The 21,993-nt window shown below is 44.6% G+C and overlaps 1 protein-coding gene across 1 annotated transcript in view; it reads left to right on the top strand.

The window, feature by feature from the left end:
* Positions 1-21,993, top strand: part of JCAD (junctional cadherin 5 associated) — a 102,322-nt gene that overhangs the window by 161 nt on the left and 80,168 nt on the right. The window lies entirely within an intron of this gene.

Genomic DNA, 21,993 nt, shown 5'->3' with positions numbered 1-21,993 from the left:
CCCTTTTCCATTGTTTTGTTGAAAGGATGTTTAAGAAAATAGGGTCAGTCATCACTGAAAAAGGCAGCTGCCTTCTAGCTTTTTGCTGATGAGCAGGGCGTGTGAGGGTTTCTCTGAAAGAGGAATAAAGTGATAAAAACAAGGATCTCCCGGAGACAGAGCTGCAGAAACAATTCTCTGTTTGTGGAGAAAGGGCTGGGTGTCTGAGAAAGAGGGATCCTCGTCGGAGTCACCGCATGGCTTTTGGTTGTATGTAGGTTACAAAGGTAGAAAAGCGTCGGCTGGTCTTATTCACTGTCGGGTGCAGTGGCTCTGAGGTTGGTCACGTGACCAGCTCATGCAGGAGCGGTTCCCAGCGCTATCTTAGCATCAGATGTTATTATTGAATAAAACTAAATGGGTTGTCCTTCTTGTGGCTGCTCTTCCAGTCATTAGGTGCCACTGTTTTTATCTGTTTATATTTCTAGCTACCTATTTATCTATCCATCTATCTACCTCCCATTATGTATCTATTGTCTACCTCTCTAGATTCTGCTTTAAAATTTTTGTGAAATATAGCTCTACTATCTCATATTTTCATATTTTTTAAACTCATGACTTTCTAAGTGATACATCATTAGAGACTTGCCTTAAATCTATTGCAAAATGTGTTAACATTTTCTTAACTATGGTCTCCTGAGATAAAAGAACAGTTCATTTGCAGAATGAGCCGTTTTTCTGAAAAACCTGCCACCACACCTCCTGTTTTTTGTTTTGTTTTGTTTTTGATTGTGGTGTTTTATAATTTTTGTAAACATCTGTGCTTATGAAAGCTTTCAATATATCGCATTGTGGCTGGACCAGGTGTTTCCTAGTTTGCCAATCTGTAACTCTCCTGAGACATTATTATTTTTCCTTTACATTGGCATTTGAAGAAAATTTCCTACCTACTAGGAAATTTAGGTGGCTTTAGGTGGCTTTCCTACCTAAAGCCAAATCAATCAATCAATCAGTTGTCAGTCAAACGTTTATTCACATGCGTTATATATGCTCTGCATCGAAATAGTTACCAGGGTTGGGGGAAGGCCTTTTCAAAGAAGATAAATATCACCCTTGGTGTTTATCCTGTGTCTCCCCTACATTTATCGAAACATTACCAGCATTATCAGATACACAAAATGAAGGGCTTCAGATTACAGATGAGGTTGAAGTGATCATACAGCCACCATTCAGGAGACCCCACTGTGCATGGGGAACGAAGCCAGCCACTTTCCAATCGTCGTCTTTTATTATCTCAGCAGCCCTTATTTTACATACAGGGAAAGAGAAACTTACAGAGGGGGCTGAGTGCCCAGTGTCATACTGCTGAGGAGTCATAGACACAGTGCTCAAATCTTTAATGCACCCAACATTTTCAAGGCTGGGGCTGGAGAATCATTTGAGGCCAGGAGTTCAAGACCATCCTGGGCAACATAGCAAAACCTCATCTCTAAAAAAAATCTTTTTAAAGGAAAATACACCCAAGAAGTGGTCCCTGGGCTGGGTGCCAAAGGGTAGTCAGGAATTCAAATGGCCAGAAGGAGCAGTGTGCAGGGGAAGAACAGGTTGGAAGGGTACGGGGTGTCTGGGGGACACGGCAACAGGGCATGCCCTGATGAGAGGTAGAAAGGGAACTGCTGGGTAAAGAGAGGTTGGGGGCAGGGGCAGAGACAGTGAGGAGGATGGAGCCAGGTTCTAATGAATGCTGCTTGGAGCCATCTGTCTGTTTTGTACTTTTGTACTTCCTTCCTCTCTGCTGGGAGGTTTTTTTTTTTTTTTTTTTTTTTTTTTTTTTTTTTTTTTTTGACAGAGTCTTGCTCTTTCACCCAGGCTGCAGGGCAGTGGCACAATCTCGGCTCACTGCAACCTCCACCTCCCGAGTTCAAGCAATTCTCCTGCCTCAGCCTCCTGAGTAGCTGGGATTACAGGTGCCCACCCCTATGCCCGACTAATTTTTGTATTTTTAGTAGAGATGGGGTTGCATCATGTTGGCCAGGCTAGTGTCGAACTCCGGACTTCAGCTGATCCACTTGCCTCGGCCTCCCAAAGTGCTGGGATTACAGGCATGAGCTTGGCCTTGATATTTCATATAAATGAAATCATACATTATATGAACTTTTGCATCTGGCTTATTTCACTTAGCGTAATGATTTTTGTTGTTGTTGTTTGTTTAAATTTTGTTTTGTGAAGAGACAGGGTCTCACTGTGTTACCGAGATGGAGTGCGGTGGTACAGCATGGCTCCCTGCAGGCAGCCTGGAACTCCTAGGCTCCATCGATCTTCCTGCCTCCATCTCCCGAGTGGCTTGGATGACGGGTGCATGCTGTTGTGCCCAGCTAATGTATTTTTATTTTTTGTAGAGACAGGATCTTGTTTTGTTGCCCAGGCTGGTCTTGAACTCCTGGCTTCAAGCGATTCTCCCCTCTTGGCCTCCCAAAGTGCTGGGATTACAGGCAAGAGCCACCGCACCTGGCCCAGCATCCTATTCTTAATGTTCGTCCACGACGTGGCCTTTGTTGGTCCTCCATTCTGTTCTACGGCTGAATGATAGTCCATCGTGTGTGTATATATCACGTTTTGTTTATGCTTTGTCAGTTCACAGTCATTTGAATTGTTGCCGCCTTTCAGTTATTGTGAATAGTGCTGCCGTGAGTGCAGGTGGACAAGTTTTCACTTGAACCCGTATTTTCAGCTCTTTGGGGGCATCTACCTGGGAGTGGAGTTGCTGGATCGTATGGTGAGTCTATGTTTAACTTTTTGAGGAACTGCCAAACTATTTTCCACAGCAGCTGCACTATTTCACATTCCCACCAGCGCTGTAGGAAGGTTCCAATTTCTCCACATTCTTGCCAAAAGTTATTTTCCGGTTATTTTTATGATCGCCATCCTACTGGGTGTGAAGTGCGAGCTCACTGTGGGCTTGAATCGCATTTCCCTCGTGACTAATGACACGGAGCCTCTTTTCATCTGTTTGTTGGCCATTTGTCCAGTCATTCACTTCGCATTTCCTTTCTCTGGCTTTATTTTTCCTTATACATAGCTTTATGATTTATCACGTCATGTCACATCACATTTTTACTTATTTAAATGAACAAATAAAATGTTACCTGTCTCCTCCTAGGAGTACGTGAGCCTCATGAAGAAGGGATTCTGTCTGTTCATTATTGTATCTTAGTACTTAGGACTGTGGTTTTCACTGTGGGAACTCAATATGGATTTGCAGAATAACTGAAGAACAAATTATGGTTATTCCCCAGCACTGGGCCTAAGATCTTTCCCATCTTCAGATGGGTCAACAGTGGGGACAGGATTGCTTGAGGCCAGGAGTTAGAAACCAGCCTGGACAACATAGAGAGACCCCATCTCTACAAAAAAAATTTTTTTTGAAGAAAATTCACCCAAGAAGTGTCCCATGGGCTGAGTCCCAAAGGGTTGTCAGGCACTCAGATGGCCAGGAGGAGCAGTGTGCAGGTAAGGAACAGGGTGGAAGGTCTACGGTGAGTGGAGAGCCACAGCTGCTCCAAACATCAGAAGACTCATACATCAGGGGGTCCATACATCAGCCAGTCCATATATCATGTGGAGGAGAGGCTACATCAGGACGTTCACACATCAGCTGGTCTATACATCAGCTGGCCCATACCTCAGTCAGTCCATATGTCAGCTGGGTGGTGGGTGGGTAAGTGCATATATCAGCTGGTCCATACATCAGTGAGTCCGTACATCAACTGGTCCATGTATTGGTGGGTCATACATCAGGAGGTTCATACATCAGTGGTTCATATTATTGGGGTCCATACATTCGGGGGTACATACATCATCTGGCCCATATATCAGCTGGTTCATATATCAGAGGGGGCATACATCAGGAGGTTCACATATCAGCTGGTTCATACATCAGTGCATCCATATGTCAATGGGCCCATACATCAGCTGTCCTATACATCAGCTGTCCTATACATAAGGGAGTTCACACATCAGCTGGCCCATACATCAGAGGTCCATATATCATCAGATCCATTCGTCAGCTGGCCCATATGTCAGCTGGTCCACACATTAGCTGGTCTATACATCAGCTGGCTCACACATCGGTGCATCTATACATCATCTGGTCCATACATCAGTGAGCCAATACATCAATGAGTCCACACAACAGCTGGTCTGTATGTCAGCTGGCCCATATGTCAGGGGGTCCATACATCAGGAGGTTCACACATCAACTGGTCCATACATCAGGGGTCCATATATCAGCAGGTCTGTACATCAGCAGGTCCATACATCAGGGACTCCATACATCGTCTGGTCTATACATAAGTGAATCCATATATCCATGAGTCTATACATCAATTGGTCCATATATTGGGGGGCTTATACATCAGGAGGTTCACACATGAGTGGTTAAGGGTCCATACATCAGCTGGCCCATATATCAGGGGATCCATACATCAGCTGGTCCATACATATGGGGGTCTATGTATCAGCTGGCCCATATATCAGGGGATCCATACATCAGCTGGTCCATACATATGGGGGTCTATGTATCAGCTGGCCCATATATCAGGGGATCCATACATCAGCTGGTCCATACATATGGGGTTCTATGTATCAGCTGGCCCATATATCAGGGGATCCATACATCAGCTGGTCCATACATATGGGGGTCTATGTATCAGCTGGTCCATACATCAGCTGGCCCATATATCAGCTGGTCTCTAGATGAGCTAGTTCATATATCAGGTGGTTCATACATCAGCAGGTCCATACATCAAGGGGCTTATATATTACGGAGCCCATGTATCAGGGAGTCCACACCTCATGGGGTCTACAGCATATTGTCCATCCTCCCCACCCACAACTGATGCTGCTGTGGCAAATCGTAGTATTCTTCCATCATCCACTCACCCCCTGGATTGTGGGGATGGAGGCTGGAGCAGCAAAGCAATTATTTGGATAATCAAGTTTTGATATAGTGAGAGAACTCAGGCAGCCGCAAGGAGAGCAGAGTGACAGTGACAGAAAGGAGGAAGACACTGAAAAAACAAAAAACAACAAGATTAGGTGACTGGCTGAGGCATCCATCAAAGTAGCTTCAAATTTTGCAGTTGGAAGTTTGGGGAAATGGTGGTACCATTAACGAGATGGGAACACTGAGGGTAGGAGAAAGGGAAGCTTGCCTTCTATTAGAGAAGACAACAAGAGATCTGAGTTTACTCCCCCAGGGAGTGGGGGCAGATATGGCCCTGCAGCTGACAGGGGGCTAGCACTTAAGGAGACGGAAATGGAGACCCTGGTTAGAAAGTCAAAAATGAAGGATCAAGGGTATCAGTGAAGTTCAGAGAATGGGTAGCGTTTCCCAGAGAAAGATGGGAAGATGAGAGAGACACAGACAGAGAGAAGGAGAGAGAGAGAGAGAGAGAGAGAGAGAGAGAGAGAGAGAGAGATTTGCCAATGACTTGCCAGCCCACCTTCTCTCTCTGCTTTTTCCCTCCCTGAAGTTTCCTAAAACACCTTGAAACTAGTCCCGCCCTGACTATCCATGGTGTCCATGATGCTTTGAGTGAAAGGTCCTTAATGAACCAAGCCTAGATGTGCATTTCAGAGAGTCTGTGATGATGCCCCTGGTACAGACAGCCTGGTACAGGAACCTACAGTGGCTTCTCTGTCCCATCAAGGCCAGTGCTGCGCCTCCAATCATAGTCTCCTTGCTTGGTGGAGGAGTGGACAGAATGGCCTCAATGCACACAGACAGATGATCAACATAACCGAGCGTGGGGGCTGGGGAGGGGCATCCTGGGGACAAGGGGAGATGCTGGGTGCCAGGGCGTGCAGTGGAGAGCAGCTCTGTGGCCCTCTGTCTCCTGCTCAAGCCCCTGTTGTTTCAACCAGCAAGTTGGACCAAGGACTCCAAGCTCTGCCTTCTCAGGATTCAGGACAGAAAAAAGTCTACTCCGAAAATGTTCACTGTGGAACATACTTAGGAAAACTTGCCTAAAGCATATGAGAGCTGCTTTTCCTTTTTTTAAAATGTTGAGCGCATAGAAGGGCCCCTTATACTTCACGGGGATTTTCTCTTCCATGGATGTGTGGGTTGGAATGTGAGTTTACGAAGAAGGCATTTGTTATCTAGGCGGGAGAAGTCTGGCTTAAGGAAGAAGCAGGTAGTGGCTGAAGTCTCCTCCCATGGACTTAGGGAGAACTCCAGTGAGGAGATGATCACTGCCATCATTTCTTCCTGGCTTTGGACACCACCAGGTGCTCGTGTGTGACAATTAAATGTTGGGATATCGTCAGTGAATGAACAATGAACAATGAGATATCTTCCCCGTACAAGCCCCTCACTTTGAGTGTATAATATGGTTCTGTGTCTGAAGTCTTTCTGGTAAAATTCTCATTGCCCCATTGCAAAGCAGTGTTCCCAAATTCAAGGCTATGTGGATGCCTTTCCCTCTCCAATTCTGAGCTTGAATAGAGAGAAAGCTTCTGAGAGCCAAGCACGCTTTCCTGACACCATGATAGCCACCCTTCATAACGCCATCACTCATTTTTTTTTTTTTTTAAGATGAAGTTTTGTTCTTGTCACCTGGGTTGGAGTGCAGTGGCACGATCTTGGCTCACTGTAACCTCCACCTCCCAGGCTCAAGTGATTCTCCTGCCTCAGCCTCCCGAGTAGCTGGAATCACAGGGCATGCGCTATCACACCTGGCTAATTTTGTATTTTTAATAGAGACAGGGTTTCACCATGTTGGCCAGGCTTGTTTTGAACTCCTGACCTCAAGTGATCCTCCTACCTCAGTCTGCCAAGCTGCTGGGATTACAGGAGTGAGCCACCATACCTGGCCTCCATCACTCTTAGATAGGGCTTCTGACATATTTCTGGAACATAGCCTACTGATTAAGGTATCCTAGACAGTAAAGGGGCATTCCAGGATAGGGGTACATATTTTATTACACACTATAGCCATTTTTTTTTTTTTTTTTTTTTTTTTACGTTTTCAGGTAGTTGTTCCTTAAGCAATTAAAAAGCAAATAAGTTTCATCTTCATTCTGAAATGATGGGGCTTTAGGATTGACTTTTTTGAAGGATGTGTTTTCTGATTTCATTCAATCATGCACTAATTTAGATACTTCATAATGTTGCTCCAAAGAGGTCCCCAAAGAGGATTCCTGAACTCTTGGAAGACTTCAGGGCGAGTCCATAAAGTGAAAGCAAGTTTATTAAAGAAGAAAGAAAAGAATGGCTATACCATAGGCAGGGCAGTGGCAAGGGCTCTTCAACTGATTGTACTTATAGTTACTTCTTGATTATATGCTAAACAAGGAGTGGATTATTCATGAGTTTTCCAGGAAACAGGTGGGCAATTTCCAGAAATGAGGTTTTTAGACCGCATAGGGTAACTTCTGGACTCCAGCCTGGCAACAGAGCTAGACTCCGTCTCAATGAACATTGCCATTTCATCTGTAAACTGTCACCGCGCTGGTGGGAGTGTCTTCTAGCATGCTAATGCAGTGTAGTTAGCATATAATGAACAATGAGGCTGCCGGACGAGAGATCACTTTCATCACCATCTTGGTTTTGGTGGGTTCTGGCTGTTCTTTACCGCATGCTGTTTCATTAGCAAGGTCTTTGTGACTTGTGTCATGTGACCTCCTATCTCATCCTGTGACTTAGAGTGCCTAACCTCCTGGCAATGAAACTCAGTAGGTCCCAGCCTTATTTTACCCAGCCCCTATTCAAGATGGAGTCGCTCTGGTTTAAACACTTTTGACAATCAAATGAGTATTTGTGTAAGCCCACTGAAAACTCATCAACAATCCCATCAGGAGGGATGCGCAAGGCTCTGTCCCAATTCTCCAGTGTCAATAAAGAATCAGGACTGCCATGGGACAGTAAGTGACAGTAAGAAAGCATTGCAGTGAGGACAGGAAGGCAGAGCTGCCTGCACCCAGCCATGGTCTCCCCACATTTGAGCTGAAGGCCTTCTTTTTAGCATGCCCATCCAGGAGGATAATAATTGAGAAATCATATGGGGAAATGGGCACTTTGCAAGGTATTTAAGCTCAAAGAACTACAAGGGGCCAGGCATGGTGGCTCACTCTTATAATCCCAGTACTTTAGGAGGCCATGGCAGGCAGATCACCTGAGGTCAGGTAGTTCAAGACTAGCCTGGCCAACATGGCAAAACCCCATCCCTACTAAAAATTAAAAAAAAATTAGCTGGGTGTAGTGGCAAGTGCCTATAATCCCAGTTATTCAGGAGGCTGAGGCAGGAGGATCGCTTGAACCCAGGAAGCAGAGGTTGCAGTGAGTGAGAGAGCAAGATTCCATCTCAAAAAAAAAAAAAGAAAAGAAAGAAAGAAAGAAAACAGGTAGAGAGAAAGGAACCCGTCAGGGTTTGAACGTCACAGCTGAAAGGCTGGCGACAGCACAGTCAGTCCCTGCTTTTGTCTTCTCATCATCTCTTTAGGTATCTGTCATTACAAGAATGTTGAAAAATTGTTTTCACCTCTCTCAGGCATACCTGTCTCAAAGAAATCATTGCCACCTGGATTTAGCAATACAAGGCAGGACAGGGGCTCAGTGAAGAGGGTGCATTCAGAAACCAAAGTGACCTGACTGTTCCTACAATCTGCCTCTTTCCAGCAAGTAACTAACCTCTCAAACTCATTTCCTGATCTGTAAGGTAAAAATAATAAAAGCTCCTAGCCTGCAGGAATGTTGTGACAATTAAATGAGCTAATGTATGCAAAGCTCTTAGCACATTCAATCAATGCTATTATTACCACAGGTAACCTGCGAATAACAGAGCTGAGCTGCCATTTCTCAGCCAGCCCCCAACCCTCCGCTCTTCTCTCTCCTCTGAGTTTAATCATAAAGCACAGTTCATTAAAAAAACAAAAAACAAAACAAAACAAAAAAACCAAAAACTTTTGACAAGCATATGGTTTTAATTTTAAAATAATTTCAACTTTTGTTTTAGATTCAGGAGGTACATGCACAGCTTTGTTACATGGGTATATTATGGGATGCTGAGGCTTGTGGTGTGGATGGTCCCATTACCCAAGTAGTGAGCATAGTATCCAACAGGTGGCTTTTGAACCCGTGCCCTCCTCCCTCCGCACTCTAGTGGTTTCCAGTGTGTCTATTGTTCTATTTTGTCCACAAGCACTCAATGTTTAGCTACCACTTAGTTTTTAAAAAGTTTTTTTGAGATGGAGTCACCCAGTCACCCAGGCTGGAGTGCAATGACGCAATCTCAGCTCACTGCAACTTCTGCCTCCTGGGTTCAAACGATTCTCCTGCCTCAGCCTCCTGAGTAGCTGGGATTACAGGTGCCCGCCACCATGCCTAGCTAATTTTTGTGGTTTTAGTAGATACGGGTTTTCACCATGTTGGCTAGACTGGTCTCAAACTTCTGACTTCGTGATCCACCTCCCTTGGCCTCCCAAAGTGTTGGGATTACAGGCATGAACCACCGTGGCCAGCCTAGCTCCCACTTATAAGTGAGAACATATGGTATTTGGTTTTCTGTTCCTGCATTAATTTGTTTAAGATAATGACCTTCAGCTGCATCTATGCAGCTGCAAAGGATGTGATTTCATTCCTTTTCCTGGCTGCATAGTATTCCATAGTGTATATGTTTCACGTTTTCTTTATCAATCCACTGTTGACGGGCACCTAGGTTGATTCCACATATGAAGCGCAGCTCTAATGAAGTTACTCTTCTGCTCAAAAGCCTGCTACTGAATCAAATCCAAACTCCCTTGACATAGCATGTAAAGTCCCTTGTGAAGTTGCTTCACTCTCACTCCCCCCACCGCAACCCTCTCAGGCTTTACACTCAGGACTTCCGAATAATTTTCCTTTTTCTGAAAGAGCCACATGCCCACAGGCCTCTGTGAGTTAGCTTCTCACTTTCCTCTTCCTAAGGCTCTTTCACCTTCCTCTCCACCTGCAGGCTAGTTCCAACCAGAACTACTCAAGCTAGAGTTCATTGCTTTTGGTGTATCCCCATGACACACTATTGTGCCTTTGCCATAGCACTTACCACTCTCCCATTGAATTGCATTTTCTATCTTTTTTTTTTTTTTTTTTTTGAGACAGAGTTTTGCTCTTGTTGACAGGCTGGAGTGCAATGATGTGATCTCGACTCACCACAACCTCTGCCTCCCAGGTTCAAGCGATTCTCCTGCCTCAGCCTCCCAAGTAGCTGGGATTACAGGCATGAACCACCACACTCAGCTAATTTTGTATTTTTAGTAAAGATGGGGTTTCTCCGTGTTGGTCAGGCTGGTCTCGAACTCCTGACCTCAGGTGACCTGGCCACTTCAGCCCCCGAAAGTGCTGCAATTACAGGCATGAGCCACCACATCTGGCCTTGCATTGAATTTTCTATGTTATATGGCAAACCTCTTGAAAATTAAAACTAAATCTTGTTCATCTGGGGGCCTTGCACAGTACTTTGCAAGCTATTTTGCACACAAGCATATAGCAGAAAAGGTTGGTTGAATTTAATTGAAAAATTGACTACCTAAGTGTTTATTGTCAGTAGGTTATTATAGTAGCAATAGAGAAAGGGCTTATTAAGGATCAAAAGAACTGGCTCTGTGTGTGTGTGTGTGCGTGTGTGTGTTTATGCATAAATACACAGGCATTTTTTCATCTACTTTAACATGTGAACAGGTATTTTAACATTTGAACGGTATTTTCTTATCAATTTTAACATTTTCTCAGCGATTTTAACATTTATTTTAACATCGATTTGAACATTTAACATTTATTTTAACATTTGACATATACCAATTGAAGTTTCTTCCAACTCTAAGTGTATGAATCTGAATTATTTGCCTTTATCTTCTTACATACACCTTTAAATATTATGGCAAAAGAATAACTAACATTGTTGGATCATATGATAATTTTTTTTGGTGACAGAGTCTTGCTCTGTCACCAGGCTGGAGTGCAGTTTGACTCTCTGTTGACAAAAGTCGTAATTTCCACCAAGAATCATGAACCCTTCTCTATTTTAGTATAAATTCAGATTTTTTCATTGTATATGGCATTTGGCATATAGATTATTTGTAGATCCTATCACTACTTAAAAGTATATTATATATATTAATAAGTTTATTATACCCCTTCCCATTAAATATAATCTCCACGAGGACAGGGATTTTTTTTCATCTTATTATTCATTGCTATTTCCCTAGCACAGTGCCTGGAACTTAGTAAGTGCTTAATAAACACTTGCTAAAGAAAAGTGTTATTTATATAAAGAATTTGGTACTAAATAAAGTCTATTTGAAAAGGAAAATCATTTAACTAGGGAAGAAATTCATTCTAAAGAAAACGAAGCCTGAGGCACAATGCCTTGATTGGATTTAGGGAGGGTAATTAGACTAATGAGAGTTTAACCCCTGATTGTTTAGGAATGAGACAGAAAATGAAAAGTTAGGAATAAACCCTCTGAAGGCTTTGGAAATAATTAACTGAGATCTTTCTTTTGCAATGACGTTTTTTGTTTCAAATACGGTGAGTTGGGATTAGGTTTACTTTTCATTTTCCCCATTTTTAAAAATAATTTTCTTTAAAAGAGAAAGAATAAGAAATAGATTCACAGTTTAGAGAAAGTCTATGGAAAAGTTAATAGAAAAATCCTGGGTAAAGGATAAAGCAGAAAAAGATAATGCAGCTTTCTAAGTAGTTTTGTTTTTTTTGTTTTTTTTTTGTTTGTTTGTTTGTTTGTTTGTTTTTTGAGATGGAGTCTCGCTCAGCCGCTCAGGCTGGAATGCAACGGTGTGTTCTTGGCTCACTGCAACCTCCACCTCTCAGGTTCAAGCAATTCTCCTGCCTCAGCCTCCTGAGTAGCTGGGATTACAGGTGCACGCCACCATGCCTAGCTAATTTTTGTATTTTTAGTAGAGACAGGGTTTCACCATGTTGACCAGGCTGGTCTCGAACTCCCGACCTCAGGTGATCCACCTGCCTTGGCCTCCCAAAGTGCTGGGATTACAGGCGTGAGACACTGTGCCGGGCCATTAACTAACAGTTATCAGTAATTGGTATCAAGTAAATAAGGGGCTCAGAGGCTGTCAGATAACCCAAGTGAAGGAAACTGAAAAAAATCAGGGCAAATACATTGCTAAGAAAAGAACTACAGATGTGATTCAGCTTGCAACATGAGCTCAAAGGTTTAAAAAAATCAGGAAGTTTTTGGGGGACGATGTAGTAAGTGGAGCAAACAAAGGAGAAGTGGGTGGAATTTTAAGGTTGAAGATTTCATGATAATAAGTTATTGGACAGTGAGAACTTTGGAATGGCACTCAAAGAGAATATGAGTCATCCTAGAGCTGAAAGAGACTTTTTTAGGAAGATGTGAAAGTGTTACGGATTGGAGGACGCTTGTCATGTCGAAAATCTTAGAAATAAACAGGAATTCATTCATTCTTTCATTTTGCATTTATTGAGCACAATCCAGGAACTAAGGACACCAAAGCAAGTGAATCAGGCCAAACACAATCCCTGCTTTCTTGGAGTTTACAGATGAATAAATCAGTTCGTCTCACTGATGCGCGTGTATATTTAAGTAGGTGTTTGCGGGGAAGAAATGCAGGGGAAGAGTAACTAACAAGAAAACCAGGTCTAATGCGGTGGAGGTGGGTGGGGGAGTCAGGGGGCCTTCCGAGGGGCACACTTGAGCTGAGATCTGAGGGTACCTAGGAGCCAGCTGGGGGAGAAATGCAGGTAGCGTGGAAGAAATCTTCTAGATAGAAGTCCTACGGAGGAAGGATCACGGCACCTTCAGGAAGCAGAAGGAAGACCAGCCCCGCTAGAGAACAGAAAGTCAGGAGAAGTCATATCAACTGAGGCAGGAGCTGTGGGCAAAGCTACTTTGGGCAGATTTGAGGGTCGCAGTAATTATTTACGGTTTTCTCCCAAGAGCAATAGGACATCACAAGGTGCTATGAGGAGGGGCTGAGATGTGACCAGCAGTAGACTCTCCAGATGACCGAAACTCACCCATTTGTGCACCAATACTGTCCATATTTTACCACCTTCAATGGCCACAAGTCTGGATTGGGTTGCTCACTTTCCCTCTGTGCCTTCCTGAAGCATCTGCTGTTGAACTCTTAACATTTCCTTGATGACTTTGAGGTATAAAGGCTGCTTGTCCTTGGGCAGGAATCCCAGGTTGTTTTTCTCCTTGGAGTTTTGTTCTCTTTTCAAACTTTTTCACTTCTGGTAGGACTACCTTTGTACCTGCGTCTCTTTTTTTTTTTTTTTTCTGAGTTGGAGTTTCGATCTGTCACCAGGCTGGAGTGCAGTGGCGCTGCGCCTCCACCTCCCAGGTTCAAGTGATTCTCCTGTCTCAGTCTCCTGAGTAGATGGGACTACGGGCCCACTACACCACACCACAATGCCCAGCTAATTTTTGTATTTTTAGTAGAGGCGGGGGTTTCACCATATTGGTCAGGCTAGTCTCAAACTCCTGACCTTGGGTGATCCGCCCGACTCGCTCTCCCAAAGGGCTGGGATTACAGGCATGAGCCACGGCACCCCGTCCTGCATCTCTTTTCTAATTGGATGCATCTGATATGTTGTAGGATGAAAAATAGAGGACTCAACTAACTGGTGTCCTTTGAGCTTTAGCATGTGGGCTTTATGGAGCCTTGGAGGCCTTTGACATTTTCTCCTTTGTCCCACTAGTATCACAGACCACAAGGGGCTTAGAGTGAGTGCCACTTGGTATCTGTGTTGCTCAATATGGTGGCCACTAGCCACATATGCCTATTTAATTTTAACTATTTAAAATTAAATAACGTTAAATTTCAGTTCTTAGTCATGCTAGCCACACGTGGCCAGTGCCCACCATATTAGAGAGTGCAGATTTGGTTTGAGCATTTCTATTACCGTAGAAAGGGCCACTGGGCAGCACAGTCTTCGAGTACTGTGGAGAGGATGGTCTACATTATTGTCATTGATGCTGTTGAGCGTCATTTGACAGCAACTCCAGACATGCTCCAAATACAGAACTGGATGTGGCCTTCCTTATTCTGCTAAGCTTACACAAATATATCCTGTAACTTATTCCTTTCAGAATTGTTAGAATTACTGTAATACGATTGAAGAAATGCTCAGAGATCTATTTCCAGCAGAGAAATGGACTCAAAGCTAATTAAAATTCTACATTTGCTCACTGGAAAATCTGAGCTCTTGCTAGATTCACCTTCCCACACTGTCTCCAAATAGAATACAAGTCACACACGTGTCATGCAGCCCTAATCTATTTGAGACATTCCATGACACCACCTGAGCCTTCATCAATTTATACCTTAACCTCAGGAGAACAGGTACGTTCAGGAACCTGAGATGTTGGCACAAACACTCTCATTAAAAAAAAAAAAAAAAAAAAAAAAAAAAAAAAAATCCCAGCTCATTGAACTGATGAGCTAGTTATCCTATGTTCTGAGCTCAGAATAGCAAATGAAGAAGACACAGATCGAAGATACTTCAGCTGAATGTTATATAAAAGTCATGTCAAGGTGTGATGAATAATGCATTAGTGATTCCTTGATTTTTATTATGTGCCAGCCTAAGAATGTGATTCCTGCCTAGAGATTTCCATAATAATAATACTAACAGCATTTATGCATTACCGCTGATCCCTGTAACAACTCTGCAAGGTAGGCGGCATTTTCCACATCTTGCAGATGAGGAAACTGAGGCTCAGGGAGGTGGGGTTAGTGGTGCAGCAGGAGTTGAACCCCAGGCTGATTTGGTGGGGTCGCGCATCACTGGTGTTGGTCTGGAATGCACATGCCTCTGTCCCCAGCCCCTGGGACAGTGGGGTAGGGGAGTCAGGGAGACACAGAGAGACAGGGATGCAGAAGGGACCAGAATGGCCCCGGCTGATGGCGTCTTTCCTGTCATCTTCTCTGCACACTGGCCCTTCTGATGACTCTGTGGATCCCGTGGACTGAACCTTGACTTTTACTGACAATGAAACAAAAAAATGCGAAACACTGCCTTTGTTTCCCTAATTCGTGGTCAGCGGACTTAACATGCCACAAGTTTCAAAGAGAAGTTCCTCCTTACTGAAAAACAAACAAATGAGCAACTAGAAACATATACAAGAAAAGACCTGCAAAAAGTATCTGAGATGAATAGTAATCCTGTTGCTTACCGATTTGGTCATGATTTATTACCACTGCTTTAGGCGTGAAGTACTGTCTATGGCTGGGCTTATAGGAGGCTGTAAGCTTTCTCCTCTGGGGAACTCAGCTGCTCACCTCATCTCTCCTGAGCATCTCTCATGAGCCAGGCACTAGTGATTCTAGGTTGAGCGAGACACAGTCCTTGACCATGAGGGCTTGTAATCTGGCTCGGGAGACCCACAGGCGAACAAATAATTAAAACACAGGATAAATGCTCCAATACTCGGAAATGTGAAGTGCAAATGAGAAGGGAACAACATGCACAGTTCTAGCCCCAAGTTCAAACTCGGAGCAGGTCGGATGGGGAGGCAAGCTCAGCATCGGGAAGAGATGGAAAGTGGGCTGTAGGTTGTTGGGTGGAGCTGAGAAAATGGGGACATTGGTGCCCATTGTTGAGGCCACAGGGCTGTGGCAAGCCTGGCCCAGGAATTAATTCAGAACAATAGGTGACAAAGCCATGACTCATTCCCCCAGGGATAGAATCCATTTTAATGATTAGTAAATATCTATCAGCAAAACTGAAAGAGAAGTGAAGAAATGGGTCAGGGACCAGAAAATAACTCGGAGATGAGAGCCATGAACTTGGCCAGCATGGGCAAAACTGGGAACTGCGAGTTCTACGCAGGAAAGAAGAATAGAGGCATGAGCCAGGGAAGGTCCCAGAGTTCTAGAGCAGAGAAAAGGAACATTCAGTTTGTCCAAGGGACAGAGGGGTGCTGAGGAAAAGGATGAGGTGACCAAAGGGACGCAGAACTACGCCCTAGCTGGGGGTGCACTGGCCCAAATCCACCCTGGGCTGAAATCTGAATCACTGGGTCCAACGACCTACTCAGACAATTAATAAAACTAATTTCTGGTGACAACTAGATGTCCTCCTTTGCACTCCCAAAATGCGGGACTTGGTGTGCTTGTTTCAGAGAGCGTGGGAGGAGGAAAAGAAGGGAAAAGACACCAGAACTCGGCGAGATCTGGGAAAGAGAAATTCGGGGAGGAGGTGGGGGGAGGAAAACGATGGGGAACAGGTGGGTTAAACCGGCGCGGGGTGTGGGAAAGAACTAGGAGTGGGCGGCTGGTTTTTCCAAAGGCAAAGACGGTGTCTTAGTTGGGAGCAGGAAGAGAACTGATTTCTTTCCACAAGTCTGCCACGCAGTCCCCTCCAGACTGCTTAAGGGACTAGGTAGGTAGAAGTAGCACTTTTCTGCTTTCAACAAAAGGTGAATATTCTATGCACAGTGGCAGCACGTTTCTTTGTGTCTCCATATTTCATAACAGCCCGCTGTAAGCAGTGCTTTGTTTGTTTGTTTTTGTTTTTGTTTTGAGATGGAGTCTCTCTCTGTCACCCAGGCTGGATCGCAATGGTGTGATCTTGACTTAATGCAACGTCCACCTCCCTGGATCCTGAGACTCTCCTGCCTCAGTCTCTGAGTAGCTGGAACTATAGGCACCCATCACCGTGCATGGCTAATTTGTGTGTGTGTGTGTGTGTGTGTGTGTGTAAGTAGAGAGAGGGTTTCACCATGTTGGCCAGGTTGGTCCCCAACTCCTGACCTCAAGTGATCTGCCACCTCAGCCTCCCAAAGTGCTGGGATTACAGGCATGAGCCACTGTGCCCAGTCCACAGTTGATGAACTTTCACCTTGACTTAACAAAGCAATGACAATGGAGGGAGGCAAGTTCCTAATGATTTTCCTTTATCAACCCCAAAAGAGGAATCACACTTGCTGGGTGCGGTGGCTCACGCCTGTAGTCCCAGCACTTTGGGAGGCTGAAGTGGGTGGATCACCTGAGGTCAGGAGTTCAAGACCAGCCTGACCAACAGGTGAAACCCCCCCTCTACTAAAAATACAAAAAAATTAGCTGGGCCTAGTGGCAGGTGCCTGTAATCCCAGCTACTCGGGAGGCTGAGGCAGGAGAATTGCTTGAACCCAGGAGGCGAAGGTTGAAGTGAGCCGAGACTGTGCCAGCCTGGGCGACAAGAGCAAAACTCCATCAAAAAAAAAAAAAAAAAAAAGGAATCACACTAATTTTCTTCCTGTGGCATCAACCATCTCATGCTAAATCCTCATGGGCCTAGAAAAATGTTATGTGACCAAGACAGAATCCCATGACGGCCCTAACCTCTTTAGAACAAGATCCTTGAGCTCTCAAGAGAGGACCCGATTAGTGCAAGCAATAGTGGGTCACCCAACAGCTATACAAGCAAGAAGTTAAGCATTGATTTTGGAGACTTTTGCAAAAGGACTTGGATCTGCAAATACTTGCTGAATCTCTGCGCTAGACTCTATCCCCAGGGTTCCCATGGCTTCAGTGGTGCCAACCAGAGTTAAGCCCTAAGGATCAGAGTGCGGTTCTGATAATAAGAGAGCCACATGCAGGGGGCTAGAGCTCAGGACGTAACTGGCAGGAGCTCAGGGGCAGAAGGCACCAAGCAGTCCTCTAAGAGACTCGTCATTGATTCAGCGAGCCAGCCAGCCTCTTTCTCAGTTTGCTCTGCAGTCCTTCAGGGGGCCAGCTGTGAGTCTTCCATCGGTCTCACACCTCTCCCTGGGAAGCTTCTGTGCACTAGCGATCTACTAAAATGTCAATTTCAAATTACCCGAACTGATGGGGGTGTCCGGATGTGAACACTATCTTGTAAGCAGCCCAAATACATGGACACCAAAAGTTATAGAATGAGTGTGCCACTGGGATCTCTGTGGAAAAACTAGGAGACTGTGGTGGGTTTTATCAACATTTGAACCACGCCCAGTGTGAATCAACTCCCTTGCTTATGGCTGTAGGAGATTGCTTCTCTGGCACCGTCTCAGTATCTACTTTAAGAACGCAGCTGTTTTCCGTCTCAAAGTTGGACACGCGGTGGTAGACTCAGTATCTAGAACCTTGGTGTATCTGCGAAGTTTGAATTCCTTCCATAGTCTATTATTAGTCTATTTTTTTTTCCAATTGTTTATTGTGGTAAATTCATTATTTAAAAATTTATCCCAAAGCACTATTTTCTGCCTAAAACCCATGGCCTACTTAGAGCATTCCACCTACTCTTCACTTTCAGAATAAGCATCATTTCTTTAGGGATCTTTTGCTGCCACCGAATATTCTGTTTTTCCATAACACCCCTCCAGAGGTACCAAGCAGAAACATGGTGAATCCTGAGTTGCCGTGGAGAAGCTAACCAGTTAGCAAGGTTCCTTCATTAGCTAGATGATTCACTCTCACCCCCAAACACGGCTCTTGTACCATTCTAGTCCGTGTGCCAGCGGAAGTATAAGCCATTACATGTCACAGGTTTGGGGGGTTGTTCAAAGAAAGTCAAAGCTGGGAACGTTAAAGTTCCCACTGCCAAGCACCCAGCATGCTGGCCGGGTTTGTGGAAGTTTCTAAGCCGCTCTTCGTGTGGTCTGCCTGACATACAACGCTGTGCCTGGGCTCCACGATGAGACTCTTTCTTGCCCATTGTTTCCCAGGTTTGGTAAACTAAGAACAGCACGTTGGCGAGCTACCTTCTGTAGCTTCTGTTTGCAGGGCTTGGGAGCTAGATGGGAGACTGCGCGGTTGCGGTGGTTTTGACAACTATAGAATTTCCCAGCTACTTTGCTTTGTCTATCAGCATCAGGCAGGAGGAGCTGGAGTGCCACACCACCATGAGAATATTTGTCTTCAGTCCTTCCTGCCCCTGTCACCTTCTTTGGGTCCCTGTGCACAGCAACTCACCGGACAAGCCCCTCCCCTTCCTCTGCTTCATCGGCCATTCTCCTTTCTCCTTCCAGAGGATCCCTAGTGTCATAAAATACCTACTCTTTGCTTTTAGACCTGAAGTAGATAAACTTTAAAGAACTTGCAAAGAGTTCAAAATATAGTTACTTTTAAAAGTATATATTTTGAGGGTAGGGGGTGGGGAATGGGGTCTTCCTCTGTCACCCAGGCTGGAGTGCAATGGCATGATCTTGGCTCACTGTAACCTCTGCCTCCAGGATTTAAGAGATTCTCCTGCCTCAGCCCCCTCGAGTAGCTGGAATTACAGGCACATGCCACCACGCCTGGCTAATTTTTGTATTTTTAGTAGAGCCGGGGTTTCGCCATTTTGGCCAGGCTGGTCTCAAACTTCTGAACTCAGGTGATCTACTTGGCCTCCCAAAGTGCTGGGATTACAGGTGTGAGCCACTGCACCCAGGCTTAAAACAAAAAAAAGTTTAAAACTTCGTGCAAAGTAGAGAAAATATTATAAACCACCATTAATGAAGAGTTTCAACTGTTTTTAGTATTTTGCCTGTCTTATTTAAAGCAATTCTCTGGCATCAAATTATTATGTCTATAGATAATTACATATGTATCCCTAAATAGACAAGGACTTAAGTAATCATAAAATTATTTAAAATATAGTTACTGAGGCTAAGGTGGGAGGATTGCTTAAGCCCAGGAGTTCAAGACCAGCCTGGGTAATATAGTAAGACTTTGTTAAAAACTAAAAATAAAAAACAAAGAAGAGTTGTTGCTATTATGAGGAAATTCAAGTCGTTGATAAAGTTATGTTTTCACATCTTCCCACCTTCCTACCTCCTACGTCCCTCCAAGAAAAATCTGACGCCAGTTCGCATGTGTCGTTGTAACCTATCTTTATCCTCTTAGCCTTGTTTTCGACAAGAGCTTCCTTTAAAGACAAATTTAGGAAGAGATTCCATTATGCTATTAGCATCGCTTCCAGAATCACATCTATTTTTGAATTTTTTTTCTTAGCTCTGTTTAGTGATCTCTCAATGATGCCAAACAACTGTCAGAAATCATATTGCAAAGCCTCTCATAAACATAGAGTCCGTCGTCTTGAAGTTTCCATATCGTTACTCCTCCAGAGTTTTGATGGTTTTATTTAGCCATGAAGATGACGACCAGCCCATGCACCTGTGGTCTGAATAAGTCAGTGGGTCTGGAAGATTAATGAGCTTGGCCCAGCCTGGCAATGGGAGGCCCAGCCACACACCCTGTTGTATTCCAAGGCTTTGCCTGCATCCGGCTGGCATTGCTAATCCTGCTGTGAGGGTTGGCTCCAGTCCCCTCCCTCGCTCCCCCATCTTATTTATCAATAGTATGTGAATTAGAGCAGAAGCTAACAGACAGACCATGAGCTGGAAGCGGCCAAGCCTTCCACCTTGGGAGGACAGCTGTGTCCCAGAGGCCTGGCGGCGCCACGTTCCCTACAGTGACTTGGTTTTCAGCTTTTAGAGTCCTGCGTGTCGTGGTCTGATAGGACTTTGGACTGAATATGGAAAGGGATTTAGGAGTAGATAAGAATAAGATGTAGAATGTTCTCATCTTTTCTTTTTTTCTTTTCTTTTCTTTTGAATCTCACTGTCACCCAGGCTGGAGTGCAGTGGCACAATCTCAGCTCATTGCAACCTCCAGCTCTGGGTTGAAGCGATTCTCCTGCCTCAGCCTTCCTCCAAGTAGCTGGGATTACAGGCGCCCGCCACCACACCAGGCTAATTTTTTATTTTTAGTAGAGACAGGGTTTCACCATGTTGGCGAGGCTGGTCTCGAACTCCTCACCTCAAGTGATCCACCCGCCTTGGCCTCCTGAAGTGTTGGGCTTACAGGTGTGAGCCTCAGCACCCAGCCTGTGCAAACATTTTCTTCTCTAAAGTTCCGGAAGCACTGTGCAAGTAACCAAATCGTGCTCATAATGGTTTGGGAGCTCGATGTCCTCTTACGGTATTTTTTGTGTCATTAGCTTCAGAAATAAAGGAATATAAAGAACGCCATTTATCATATTGCTGGGCTCAGCAGCTGTTTGGGTAGTAACTTGTAACCTAAAGATGATAGCATTTAGCTAAATAAGCACCCATCAGGTTGAGAAGGAAAATGACCACATATTCTCTAGCTGTTGGTGTAAGTGAACCAGGTTATATGGACACACACATTCTTTTTGACCATTTTCATAAACATAATTGGGAACAAAACAAATCAATCATTTTGGATTTATTTTGAAACAATCATGGTTTCATGTATTGTGAATCACTTTTATACAGCAGAGCTGATGTGTATGTGTGTGGGGGTACTTTAAAAACCTTAAAATACAGAAAAGCCTCGCTGTTCACTAGACATCTGGCATCTGCTGCTCTATTCCAAGTGATTAACTCATCTGCAATGACTTCTTTCCCCTTTGGATAAATCAGACAGTGTCACTGGCTACAAGAATGGTAGTGGTAACCCTGTATTCTACGAAGCAATTATCTAATGAACTCTAGATATTTTTATGTATTTCAGCCTTCTGAAAAGGTCTTCCAACATTTCTAGCCCTGACAGCCATTAGTAGCAACGAAAAGCAAAAACACGGAAGAAGCCTCCACACTTCACACCCTCTATCCCTGATGTTCTGTGGGATTTGACAGATGGGAACACAGCAGGAGTTTGCAAGTGGCTGCCAAATGGGGCAGCCAGACTGAGCAGGGTGAGAAGAGGTGTTATTCAATTGCTGGAAGACAGATGCTCTTCTCCGAGCCTCTGCCTTCTCGCCAGCAGCCATTCCCCGACACCCTTGCCGTGAAGTTGCTCTCACCAGGCAGAAGAAACTGGAGCCGGAAGGCCCACCAAGGGAAGAAAGCTCTCAGCCCCTTCGTTTTGCAGAGGATGAAATCTTGATGCATAGCAGGAAATGACTTTACTAAGGACATGGCACAGCCTCAACCCCCAGCCCGGTGCTCAGTCCGTCACACCTCCAGTGATTCACTGCCGCCGTAGAACCTAAGCGGGATTTAGAACCTGTCAGCCCTT

Source organism: Saimiri boliviensis, chromosome 8, assembly GCF_048565385.1.
Source record: "Saimiri boliviensis isolate mSaiBol1 chromosome 8, mSaiBol1.pri, whole genome shotgun sequence".
NCBI lineage: Eukaryota > Metazoa > Chordata > Mammalia > Primates > Cebidae > Saimiri > Saimiri boliviensis.
The sequence above is the reverse complement of the archived record's forward strand: the minus strand, read 5'-3'. Positions and strand labels throughout refer to the sequence as shown.